Below are 13,603 nucleotides of genomic sequence, written 5' to 3'. Positions count from 1 at the left end.
AATAACAATATCACAAATACTATGACAGAAAATTATTTTTTTCAGTCATCTGATCATAATATTTTTCCAGTTTCAAGGGAAGGGTGTTCCTGCATCACCTATTGGATGAAACATCCTTTGATACTGTTCAGAAATCTTAGAAGCTGGAACACTTTGCTGACAGCTTTCCACAGATTTCTGCCACAGATTCTGATTTATATTGCGTTGCTTAACCTGGATGGATTTCCCAGACTGCTCCCAACCGTGTGCGTGGCTGAGATCCCTGCGAGAAGTCTCTGGTGGGAAGCTCGGGGCAGCTCTGAGCCCAGCCCGCTCTGGATGGCACCTGCCTCAGCATGGGAGACAGATGTGAATACAAACCGCTGCTTCTCCACATCACTTACATTTAACTTCCTTCCTGTTGAGAACAGGCTTAATGATGGTACTTTGAAGTCAGTATTGCCCCATCCTGCAAGACACTCCATGCTTCACAACAGGTTTTCAGCATCCCGAATATCAAGTAAGATGAATGGGGAAAAGGGCGTTCAGGATGTCCTCAGACCCGGGCTGGGGAGAGCCGCATCCTCCATGCTCCGAGAGAGCGAACGCTGGCGCAGGAGGTGTGCGGGATGCGGGCTCGTCATCGGGACGGGCTCCCTGGCCTCTCCTCCTGCCAATAAACCTTGATGCAGGGGCTGGAGAAGCTCCTGTCAGTCCACTCAGCTCCAAAACCTGCTGCAGGACAACAAAACCCAGGGTCACAAGGCGAGAGAGGTATTCATCTAATGCCGCAAGAAAAAGGCCTCGTTTTGTGAACATGTTTTTTCAATTTTTCTGCTAACCTTCTTCCCTTCTGTCTGTCTTCCCTGCAACGCACCCCCTGGCCCTTCACCTCCATTCCCCAGCTGAGCCTTTCTGGAATATACTCTATATTTGTCTCTTGCTTCCCTGAACACCCATTATTATGTAGAATAATAATGCAGGAGCTCTGCTCGGCACCTCTGCTCAGTGGCTCCAAGTGGGTTGAATTGTAGCCAGCGGCAGGGGGTGATAAATGTAGCGTAAGATGCCTTTTCCACAGCAAACTGCAAATTGCCTCGGCAGCACGGCCCACAAAAGGTTCCCGCGGAGCAAATTTATCTCCCATTGTCGGCCCAGGGAGGAGAGCCGAGAGGACCAGGCGTTCTATTTTTAAAAAGTCACATTTGATCTTGTTCAGGCTCAGAGTCCGGAGTATTTTAAAGGACTTTTCACGGAAGATGCAGGCCTGAGAATGCTGCACAGATAAAGGGATTTATTTTTAACAGCAGCCAGGGTTCATGACCATGTAAGCATTTCAATTTTAAGCCACTCAGTTTGAATAATATATTTTGCCAAAGTGAGTGTTATGTCATCTAATATCTTATGGGTGGAAGGAGGGATGGTGACTGGGGAAGGGGGAGAACAAGACCGTTAGAGAGAAATTACCCTCTAAAGATTATCATATGCCCACTAAAAAAGGGAGGGGGGTGGAGAGATACCACAGAGTTTATCTACCCATTCAGGAGTTCATACTACACTTCCTCCCATATGGTTCAGCCCTGAGATAGCAGCGTGATGGACACTGTAGAAGAATGTGAGGTGACTGATATATAGTTGGAAACCTAGGGTGATGGATGATAGAAAAAGAGAGGGGAACGTTTGGTGGTTGATTGATAGCAGCACCGCAGCTGAAGTATCCACAATTAATGGTATGAGTCACCCTGATATATTATAATGTTAAATACCTTTGCATTTGATGCTCACTTGTCATGTTTCTACTATACTGTCCTTCAAATGCCAGGTCATAAATCAGAGGTGGCTATTTAGTATGAGTTTGCTGAACTTCTCCGCAGATGGCCAGTGCTGAGGAGCGCGGGGCGACCGGGGCGGAGGAGCCCTCCGCGCCTCGCCTGAGCATCCCCTGCTGCCGGCCTGCCTTGGGATCCTCGCCTGCCTCTCAGCTGGGATGCCTGAATTTATGAGTGTGTTTCCAGGAATATATGCTCTGCTGCCCTTAATTGTATCCTTCATTAGCACGCTAGAGTTATTATTTGCTGTATATTAATTGTTAGTGTGCTCTGCGGTCGAAGCTCTGCTTTGCTGAGGAAGGGGCAAACAGAGCAGAACAGCTCACAGTCGTCTCTGATCGAAAGAAAAAGGGTAGGAGGTAAAAGCCGAGGTCCCGAGGGGGTACGGTGAAGTGCTTGGGAATACCTGGGGTGAAAGGAAAAGGAAGACTCGAATCCCGGTATCCTCATGCTGTTCTATTCCTTCTGTTTGTGCCAAATCCCACTTTGAAAATTCGCTTTGGTTGTGTTCACTTAACGTTAAAATTAGATTAGTCATTTCAAAATCTGACGTGCGCTTGCTGTCTACATTTTCAAAGCAAATTAGTAACTGCAATGGAATTATTCTGGATTTGGGAGTGTGTAAATGAAACTGGATTAACTCTCCTTGCCTCAGTGTACCTATTTGTGATATGATGTTAAGTAAATACTTTAATGCTGGTGTGAAGTCAGGCTTAATTTATTAATGTCTTCCCTAATCAACATTTAAAGATCCTTCCTCAGAAAGAGGATTATTATTAACAATAATATTATTCTACTAGTGTTGATTTTAGCTAAATTCATATGAATAGGCGATTAGTACCTTTAAGCCAAAAATTTATTAGCAGAGGCTGACGGCAGCCTGACCAGCATCAGGTTGCTGATAACAGCTAGGCTAGACGCTGGGGCCAGTTACACAGAAGGCATGTGCTTGTTTCTGCAGGCAAATAGTCAAGGAGTTAATAAGGAAACAACATCTAAAATGACTTGCGCTGTATATTCATTTTCCCTTAGCTTAGTTGAAAACAGATCAACCTATTTACAATTCAGAGTTGAATTTGAGGGCTTAGAACCTATTTTTCTGTTAACATAATGAAAAATAAATACAAAGTTGTTTTCTTTTTTCCAATGGCCTTTAAAGTTAAGGTTTGTTTATACACTGTATGTTTCCCAAGGACAGAATTAAAAAAAATTTTCACTCCTCATCTTTGTATAAGATATCTTCATATCTTTTCCCATGAAAATAATTCATGTCGCTGAGAAAAAAATCTTCTATGAATCACTGATGAGTCTTTGATGCTTAATGTGCTGTCCAGCATGTGCATGGAGTTCTCTTGAAATTTAGTTTAACAAGAGAATCTGATTTTCTTCCTAACATCATTAAAGTTTCCCCTTCAAATTTCACTTAACAAGCAAATGAATGTTCTCCTAGCATAATTATAGTTTCTTTTTTGAATTTCATTAAAAAAAAGTCATCCATTCTGTGTTTTTACACAAGAAGGAACCAAGTCAGCTGAACCATGCTGTGAATTATTCCAAATATGGCCTGTAACATGGTTTAAAACATAAGCATGGCAGGGCTCTCAGGGAGAGACAGCCTTCCCGGTGCTCAGGGAAACCGCGGCAGAAACAGGCATACGTGGAGCTGGCTGCTTTCGGAACAACTCTGTATAGAAAGCCATATTCTGCTAAGTTAGCTTGCATGTACATCTGTTCAGAATTTGAATGGTTGCTTTTTGGAAAGTCTTTGTCACGGCCAGCGAGCCTTTGACCGTAGGGAGGTTTTGGCATGGTGCGCGTTTGCACCCATCGTGCAGTGACTGCACAGCAAATGGTCACACACTGATGCAGATCGGCCTCTGCCCACTGACAGCCCCGTGCTTATGCCAGTTTATATCAACTTAAGCACCTGACCAAACTGGGGAAATTCTTAGCGTACCGTAGGGGATGCCCAGCAATCACAAACACATCAGCAAAACCGTAGGATTGGTGAAAACACAGGTGGTGAAATGTTGTGCGGTCCAAAATGTGAGCGGCTGTAGTGCAGTCACGGCGTGGCGCGTGCCGGGAGGGGTGTCTGCCCTGGGGAGGGGATCTTCCCTTGTGTTCAAGCACAACAGAGAATTTTGCACTGCATAGTTAATCTTCATCAAATGTCACCTGATCTTTTGATACACTGGAAGTCCCAACCTATTGTTTTTTAAAGACTCAATCAAAAATGAGCAGCAAACCTCTGGGAACAGGAGCAGAAGGAGGCTCTAGGGCCTCCCCAAACAGCTCTCGCCCACATTTGAAAACTGCCGGTGTTGAAGCTCAGATTTGGCAGCACGAACCGGGGCAGCGTTTTAGGGCTCTGAGAAGGTCCCTGTACGGAAGTGCCGGGTTTGTCACCTCTGCTCCATTTCTCCCTCAGTTATTTTCCTCCAGAGAGGCTGATCCGGCCCCGGCCTCCACTGTCGCAGGGAGGCGGGAGGGAGATTTTCCTGCTCAGACCTGACAAATGAGCCGGGAAGCACAAGGTCTGACTGCCACTGTCTGCGCGTGTGTACCTACATATGTTGCAGCAGACGTTATTACTCTGATTATTTTCCCCATGTCAAGTTCTTGCTTGTTTATTATTTTCCCAGCCCCTCATACCTTTCTGCATTGCTGGCGGTTTCTCTCCATCGTGTTTAAGCCCCTGCTTTTCTGTTTTTTTCTGCTGCGAGTTTGCAAATCATTTTCCTTCAGAATAAATGGCATATATCCCTAACATCTGAACTGGCAGAACGTGAATAATTAGAGTCGAGTGCAAGTAATTTTTGAGTCAAGGCCTTAGTGTGTCATGGGTTGTAAAATTTAATCTGCCAGCAGCTCCTGGCCTCGTATCAATTACATACAGTAAAATGAGGGAAAGTGTCCCATATTTCTGTGCAGTTATGGGAAATGCCATGCTTGCGTTTTAACATCACATATTATCTCTGTTCTTATCTGTATTGCTAGGTCATTTAGCCAGAAGTGGTAGGAATTGTTTCTGTTACACGCGAGTGTGGAGTTGTTTTTTTTAAAAGCACCCAAGAGGGCTTCCTCTTCCTCCTCCGGGCCTGTGTGCATCCAGCGTTTATTTTTGTACTCCTTTGTTACTGGTAATGGGAACTGCAGGCAGGTAGAGACCTAACCCCCACGTGCAGAGCTCCCAGGTCCCAGAGCAGCGATTCTGTCCCGTTTGCTGCTTGGACAACTGGACGCTAAGTCATTACCAGTGAGCAAATTACTGGAAGGTGCAGTCAGCAGTTCCAGTGAAGGCAATGGGCAGTGACGTGGTCATCCTTGACTTGTATCCTGCTTTTTTGAAGGTGTGATGCAATCCAGACGGAGAGATCAAACATCAGAACTGGAGGCAGATGAAATAGGTGATGTGATCCAACTGGCAACGCACTGCGGGAAGACAGTACCGGGTTTCCAGCTCCAGATCGTGTTGCCATGCAGCAAAATAACCCAGTGGCTCCAGGCATCTCTCCAGGCTGGATCTGCTCCTGCCCCAGCCTGGGTTTTTGGACGAGCCCTGGGCTCAGAGTGCAGCGTTGGAGTACGGCCATCGTGTACAGCTGCGTGAGCAAGGCAAGGTAGGAGGTGACCTCAGGTGCCTCAGCTGCTCCCCACTAACTATATATATGCATGTTCTTACCCCATGAAACGTGAAGGAACGGAGTCCTCGTTCACGGCGGGGTGTGCTCCCTCTCAGCTTGCCTCCCCAGCAGTAACAGTTTGCACGTGAACGTTTACCTTGGAGCAGCTCTGAGTCCAAACCCGCTGTTGCTCCATGCTTGCTCAGGCTGCAAACCTAGCTCTTGCTGTGTGTTTGCAGAATAGTTAAAACAATCATGCTATAGTACAAATAATAATAAAACATACAACATGTCTCAGAGTGCCAGAGAGGGAATGAATAATTAGCCATATAATAGGATATATATATAAACAGAATCTGCATTAAGACCAGATGAAAGTACGTCGGGAACAACGTATTGTTAAAAAGCTCTTTTTTCCCTCTCTCTCTCTATCTGAATATGTCTGGGGATGCTTAAACCTTATTCTTGAGGAAAAAAATCTTCTCATTTCTACTCTATTTGTATGCCACCGTAACAGTTTTGAGAAATTAAAAATAATTGATACATTTGAGAAAGCACAAGCAGTAACTACTTCATATTTTAAAAGCCTTGCAAATATCCAGGAAAAAGTGCTGTGCATGCAAAATACTAAAGTCTGCTCAAAGTGATGCAATGAAGTCCCCTTTTATGGGAATAACTACGACTGCATATAATAAACCAGTAGATGGAGGTTTTCTGTTGTAATTGTGCAGAACCTGGAATGATCCCTCTTTTTAAGTACTTGAGCTTTTTTTCCTGGGCTGGGAAATGGTTTTCCCTTCAGTAGGTAGAAGTAATTTCTAAAGAGCTCCCGGCCATCACCCATTCTGCTAAATACGGACTCATTCTGTAATGACAAACACATTAATTACCGGTAATTTGGAAAAAGACTTGATTGCTATGCGTGCATTAAATGGAACAGATTAAACCTGATACTAGGCATTTCTATGTGATACCATGGCAGCAGTTTCATACAACATTTCTGATGAATATATAACACACAAGTGCCCTCAGTTCTATACAGTACCCTGCATTAGGAGCAATCACGCAGAGTGGACCTCTAAAGGAGACTGTTCTATTAGGTAAAAGGGAATGAAGCACAGAAAATAGAATTAAAGATGAACAAAAGCCTCTATTATTTGGCAAAATTAAATGCACTTTTCCAAGTAAAGAAGGCAAAAGTCAGTCATTATCTGTCTGTAATACATCACAGCAGATAATAAAGAGAGGTTTTTGATCTCTGAAAGCAAATTAGAGGATATTTAAACAACACATCTTTCTATGAAGGAGAGGTAATTACAAAATCAGGTCAAAATGCAGAACAATCTAACCCTGCCCCATGCTAATGTTACTTGAATAAGCGGAAATCTCCCATATTCTGTCTCCAAAGAAAGATTCATTTGGGATGCAGCTGTTCTCATTATTGTTGATCATCTGGACTCACAAGCCCTCGTGAGCGTGTGGTGGTACTCGCCAAAGCCGCAGGCAGCCTCGCGTCGTGCCTCGCCGGTCTGGGGGAGCTGCTGCCTGCTGCTCCCCCCGGCCCCCCCGGAGCCGGCACGCGGCTCACGTCGCCCACCTCCGCTGTCACCGCTTCCCGCGTTTCGGGTAGGAAACTTCTCTTCCTCTACGTCATAGAGCAGCGTGGTTCCCGCTACCAATATACACGTAATCCTGGAGTTTAGGTTTGCTCAAACGCCTGTTTAAATGAGGAGACATAATCTTCCATGAACTTCAGTGAACTTTGGATCTTTCACTGTTGTATCCGTATTGATTTCCTTTTTTCTTTCATACCTTTTTCTTCATACCCTCGCGTGGGTGTCTCTGGAAACCGCAGGAGTTACAGGAGTTGCTGGGGATGTAGTAAATGCTCAGTACAGACCTAACTCTGCTCCCACTGAAGTCAGCGGGATTTTTAATGTTAATTGTTGATATTGGTGAGAATGCCAACATGGAGCACAGTCAGAGGCTAGGTGCTGTCTTCACACGTGACAGAGTCTGTGTGGGTTTGAAGGACTGCTCCCCAGCATACAAACCCTGAATTTTCAAGCATTCGGCAAAATTCTTTACGTTTCCCACTGGTTTAGTCGGGAACAGAACTTTGCTGATCATGACAAAGGATGAGCCGAATCCCTAGACTTTGCTCTTCTCCAATCCTCTGTGACCCAGAGTATGAAAATTAAACTAATTGCAGCACTCGCAAGCGTACTGTGGGACTCCTGCCTGCACGTGCCCCCCGGGGAAGAGTGGGACAGCTGGAGAGGTCTTTTCCCTGCTCTAATTTCAGTGATTTTTTTTGATTCACTTTGCTCTGCTGTGGGAAGAAAAAGGAAAAGGCAAAGCACCTGGACAAATTGTTTCTGGCCCTGGATACTAATGGAAAGAAAAATGTCAGAGTAGATGAAAACGAGGTCGTTCTTGCTGAAGGAGGGCAGCAGATGAGATCAGAGCAGAGCCGCCAGCTCTGCCTGGCCCTTCGTTAGCGGCGCGAGAACGGCCAGGCTAATAGGAAAGGCCACGAGTGGCAGCACTCGACAAACTGGGATACACTCCGCAGAGGAAAAACCACCCTCTCCTCCCTGGGGAAATCCTGGCTTGTTTTTCCTTGTAGCCAAGAAGTGGAAAAATCAGAAGCTTCCAGCCAGCTCCCCGGCCAGGTTTTTATGTTACATTGCTGCCCAGTCTGCAGACATCCCATTTCAGCGCTGTGCCGGCTGCCAGTTTGGCTCTGGCAGCACGTCCACGCGAGACTCGGGCGCAGATCGGATGGTGATGACGGTGTCAGTGTGCTTGTAGCTCCTGGGACTCCTTGCCTGCGTTATGGAGAAAATAATTGTAGCAGCTAGCAATAAATAATGAGGTAGGTTTGTGCTGCATATTGTTTTCTGTTACTTTTATGGCACCTGACACTCAGTACATGTGTTGGACAACAAAACGTTATTGAAAGAGTCATTCATCATTTACTGTGTGTGAGAAACTCTGATTAAAGTTGAGCCGAACCTGGAACTGGGAGGTGTAATCCTCTGAGGTACACCGGATCGGTGAGTGCTCCTGGCAAAGCAGTTCTGGAGGAGCGGCGGTGGAAGCCAGCGGACGGCCCGGCCAAGCCGCTGCTGGAAGCAAACCGAAGCCCAGAGCTTCGTGGAGGATTTTATTAGATTTGGAATTTTTTCTAGTAAAGATAATGGTTAAACTCCCAGTAGTTCGGTGGGAAGGCATTAACTTGAGGCTCAGAGTCCTTCAGAGCTGTCCAAAGAAAAGCAGCATTAAAAAAAGACAAGTGTTAAGGGTGGGTTGCATCTACAAAAGGGTGTATTTTGTAATAACACCAAGGAAGTATAAACTCGAATTTAAGACCAGAGATCGCTCTAGAAGAGCTTGCTCATGGTCACGAAGAGGGTGGGATATTTGTTCCTCTTGAGATTGAATAAAGGCGAGAACAGAAGGCCACGCAGCATAAACAGCTAGACAGTAAATAATTTTTTCTTTATTTTTCGCATTCCTGTGAAATAGCCCAGCCAGCGGGTCCCGGCCGCCGGCATTGCTGGGTGCTCCCCGGCGGGTGCGAGGGGCTGGTCGTGCCCGCTGCAGGTTTGCCGTTGCCCCGAGCTCGCGGCGGCTCTGCGGCGGCTGCCCCGCTCCTTCCCGCGGCAGCGGTGGGCCTGGCCTTAGGACAGGGGGATTGCTACAGGGATTTTCTTCTGCTGCCCTTTAAACAGCTCTAGCCTGATTGAGGAATCCAGCAAGAAATTATGTCTGCCTAGAAAACTCCTGAATACCTCTGCAGCGTTCAGTCGAACAGCTTGCTTTCCAGGGAACAGCCAGAGCGGGTACCATTTTCTCCATTAAACAGTGTCACTTGCTTGTGATTAATTTTATAGGTCTTATCAGGTGCATGCACACTGGTTACTTACTTTTGGAGCCTATTCCCTGAGACATAGTTTTTAATGGATTTCCATAGGAATGAAGGGAGGGGACGAGAGTGGCTGCTTGACACTCCTGAGCTCCTCTAATAAAAACTCCAGACTAGTGTTGTCACTAGGGACTATGGCCCAAAGTGTAAAGCCTGGGTGCCTAGCTATGTGCAGTACTTAATTATTAAAATAACAGTAGCTTGAATTTTGGAGGTACCAAGGAATCACTGGAATTATTGGGATCTTAAATCAGAATTAACTATAACCTCGTCTTGGGAAGAATATCCTTGTGATTGTACTTGTCTGGCCTAATAAAATGCTAAAGCACCTCAATTTGCATTTTGCAGGATGAAACTTAAACTGCCAGCAGTTCGCAGAGAAGGGCAAGGGAGCAGGACGTGGCCACTCACCTGCCTCTGACGGACAGAGCTGGATCCCAGCAGCCGATGCCCAAGATAAAGGAATTATCTGAAGTCACGGTGCTTTTCTGCAACCTCATGTTTCCTTATGTGTCTCTCCAGTTAATTAGTTATGCTCTTCTCCCAGTTAATTAGCTCAAAGAAAAACAGCCCTTTGTACTTAGCCTTATAAATTACAATCTTTTACTGTCTTATATTTTATAAGAGATGACACTTCCTGCATTTTCTTTGCAGGATCACATTTACAATTCTTACAGGTTTGGAAAGAAACTCACTTTGCCATGCTGCCTAGCATGGCGGTGGGGAAAGGCATGTCAAAGTTACCTGCTTTCCGTTCAAAAATAATCAGAGGGACTGGGAGAAAAATTTGTGAGGATCAAAGAAGATGAACGCTGTTTAGAAAAAGACTAAGTAATGAAAAAGGTTACTGAAAAAAATGCATGCAAGCAGCAAAAAGAACTTCAGATGTTCCTGAGATCGCATCTGAAAAGAACTGGCCAGTGGTCCCGTAGCAAGCTGTAGGATGACAGCAAGTTGCTACAGTCCTTTTTATGGTTGCAATCACATGCAAAAAGCTCAGATGCATCTTCTTAAAATAAATCAACAAAGGGGATTGCTGCTTTTGGCCCGCTGCTGGGCAAGCGGGAACCACGAAGCCAAGTCAGGTTGGCAGCAAGTCTCCCCAGCTCGAGGCAGCGCAGCTCGCCCGAGACGGGGTGCAGGCGGTCGCCCTGCTCGTGCCTGGCCTCCGCTGAACAGCAGATGGGAGGCCGGCCCCGTGCGGGACGTGTCCCGTGGGAGCATCGTGCCAGGGCCCCGGGCCTGACGCCCTCCTCCTTGCCCGGGCTGGCGGGTGCGGGCAGCGCTGGGAAGAGGCTCTGCAGCGGCAGCCATTGCTGCCCGTCGGCTCTGCTCCCTGCCCCGCGCGCAGGAAGGGGTGCGATGTTGTGTCTTTCGATTTTGCGAGTTTAAGAGAAAAAGATGAAGTAGTTGCCAGTGACAGCAGCAAGAAATACTCAAGGGAATCTAATGATTTTTGAACGGTAAACAACAGTAAGTTATCAGCATTAACATTTGCAGCAAGAGAATGCAGAGCGTGAGATCAATCCCCTGCAGTCGATGGTGTTTATTCCTGATTTACGCCGGGGCCCAGCTGCCCGCAGCCGAGTGCGTTGCGCCGGCCTCGCCGTCCGTCCATCCGTCCGCCCGCCAGCGCTGGCTGCTGCGGCCGAGCCGTGTGCGGCATGCCCGCTTGCATGCAGATCCCGCTGGGCTGGCAGTGCGTCGCGGAGGACGTGCTCGCTGCCGCGGGTAACGGCACACGTGCTTTCTCCTGCGTTCGGACCTTTCCGGCTCGTTTTGCAGAAGGGACACTGGTTTCCTCGAACAGCGCTCAGGACGCCGCTCTTCTCCCCCCTCTGCCGTGACCTTCTCGGAGGCTGCAGTGACGCGTTCGGACATGGAGTTTGGGCTTGATCTCTCTGCCCTCCATGTCACATCACCTTCAGGGCTTCAGTGCGGGGCAGAGCCGTGTGTCACGCCGGCGCTGACGCCGCTGAGCCGGCCTTGCGCTGCCCTTAGCTGGCCAGAACTGGGCAGGATCTGCCCAGGAGGGCGACAGCGCAGTGACGGTTTGTCTTCCTGATCGGTCCACCCCAAAAGTGAAAGAATATAGAAAAGGAATTTAGATTTGCAGAACCATTTGCAGAACCAGGTTTCGTACAGGCTATTTTGTCATTCAGCACCGGATTCTGGAACCAGATAAAAATCTCACCCTCTTATTTTTGGAAATGAGCCTAAACGCCAAAATCCACACGGGTCCCTCGCACCTAATTACAGCCTGTATAAAGCTGTAACGGGTCCCAGCAGTGCCATATTAATAGTAGAGAATTATTACATTGTACATAGTTTACATTTAATCTAGTTGTCTGGGTTATTGGAGAAAAAGGCTCCATAAAAGGAAATCAGCCTGCTGTTGGATTGAATTTTTCTGGATTATGGATTGATTTTTTTAAGTTTAACGCAAGGAGATGGTTACATGGTACACTGTGTATTCTGAGCATCTATTTATTAAAGCTGCATTGCACTAGAACGTCTGTTCAAAAGTACAACAGCGTCTAAATGAATAACACATTAATTCCCCACTCTCTGCTATTTGCTGTTGCTTCCTGTGCCGCTGGAGCCGGCATGTGCAGCAGGTTAAAAGAATTCTCAACCTTCTATTTAATACAATCAACTTTGTCAGATGTTGTTATTATTTTCACTGAATGCTGTATCCAAGTGAAATATTTGCATAAAAGCCTCATTGACTCCTTGATCAGTCTAAGTTGGGTGGAAACAGGCCAGAGGAGTAAGGAGAAGCGGAGCAAGGTAGCTTTTATTTAATTTAATTAAATCAGTGCATAATGGTAGGCATTCAAAATGCCAGTGAATTCAGTAAAACCGCATTATTTGCACGCACTGCGTCACCGAGAGCGGTCCTGGCCGGTCGGCGGGAAGCGGGAGCACCCCGCTCGCACCCGCGGCTCTGCGGGAGACGCGCCGTGCATCGCCCCGGCCCCGCCGGTGAGCGGGTCAGGCTCGAGGGGGGGGTTACGTGCACGCAGATAACTGCGGGTTTTTTGCAGAGCACCTACGTTGCACCCAGCTGGGTTTCAGAAAGCGGCCGCAGTGTCCGGGTTTGGGGAAGCCCAAGGCCGGCGGCAGCGGGGAGCCCCGGCCCCGGGGTGGGCAGCGTTTCCCGAGCTGCCCGAGGCGCCGCGGAGCCTTCCCCGAGAGGTCACCGTGCGCCGGTTGCTTGGAAAGGACAGAACAAATGAGCGGAGGGAAGCCAAGATCATTTGTGCTTGTGTCTAAACCGTCCCTGCTCTGTCATTTTTTACTTTTCCCCTTGAAAACACTGACAAAGACAGCGAATCTGCGGAGACTTCAGCTAGGGCTGAGGTGCTCCAGAAGGGGGGAAGCTGCTGGAGTAGCTCAAGAGCTGGGTGGGATCTTCATCAGTCCAGCTGTGTTGTTGTTCAAACCAAATTATTGGCCAGAAACCGTGGTATACATCGTCCATAGAAATGATAACCACCGCTGCAATGTCAGTAACGGCCTGAGCACCCCAAAAATGAGGCAGCCCCTCACTTGCTGAGGAAAGAGTTAACAAAACGCAGCTGGCCAGGAGTTTCCCAGCTGTGCGTCCTGGCGGCAGGCTTTGCCAGCAAGGGGGGCTGAGCCCAGCTGGAAAAAGTTACCTAATGCAGCCAGGACGGTCAAAAGGTGCAGGCGCGAGGGGGGCTGGCTCTTTGCCCTACCGTGCTGGCCAGGATGTGTCCTGGAGGTCTGGCAGAGGGTCTGCTGAGCTGCTGGCAGAGGTTGGGTCCATAAAGAGGTTTTTTTTTGAAAGGAGAGATGGAGATTCAATGGTGGTTCACTCAAGAGCAGGCTGCAGCAGCATATCTCCTTTGCCAAAAAAAGGTATGGAAAATACTAGTGTGAAAAAAACTGTATACTATGAATCACTGTATGGGCACAGCAGTTAATTTCTAGGTGCAAAGGGCAAGAAACCATTGCTGTGTGTGGCCTAGAATTGTTAAAACCAAATATTTGGTCTTTTACTTAACCTGGAGAGTTGTGAGGTGGCTTATTGGAGTCAGCTGTGCTGCCCCGAGGGCTGGGGGGATGCGGGCTGGGGGAGGCTCAGCTGCTGGCAGCTGGTTGGGGGTGGTACTTCGACTCCTTGTGCTGGAGCTGGTCTGCTAGAGTTATTTCAATGACAGCAATAAAAAAATACCTATGCTTTCTTATTTCTGGGATTTTTCATTGTGCTT

At 47.4% G+C, this 13,603-nt stretch overlaps 1 long non-coding RNA gene across 19 annotated transcripts in view; it reads left to right on the top strand.

The window, feature by feature from the left end:
* LOC112990275 (uncharacterized) overlaps positions 1-12,100 on the top strand; it is a 262,631-nt gene extending 250,531 nt beyond the window's left edge. For 14 of the 19 annotated variants that reach the window (XR_010385341.1, XR_010385337.1, XR_010385340.1 and 11 more), the window contains 3 exons: positions 71-5,431; positions 6,843-8,312; positions 9,714-12,100. This is a non-coding gene — a long non-coding RNA (uncharacterized LOC112990275). The remainder of the gene's footprint in view (positions 1-70; positions 5,432-6,842; positions 8,313-9,713) is intronic. The other 5 variants (XR_010385343.1, XR_010385338.1, XR_010385336.1 and 2 more) reach the window with 2 other exon arrangements.
* The last annotated feature ends 1,503 nt before the right edge of the window (positions 12,101-13,603 follow it).

Source organism: Dromaius novaehollandiae, chromosome 27 (assembly GCF_036370855.1).
Source record: "Dromaius novaehollandiae isolate bDroNov1 chromosome 27, bDroNov1.hap1, whole genome shotgun sequence".
NCBI classification, from domain to species: Eukaryota; Metazoa; Chordata; class Aves; order Casuariiformes; family Dromaiidae; genus Dromaius; species Dromaius novaehollandiae.
The sequence above is the reverse complement of the archived record's forward strand: the minus strand, read 5'-3'. Positions and strand labels throughout refer to the sequence as shown.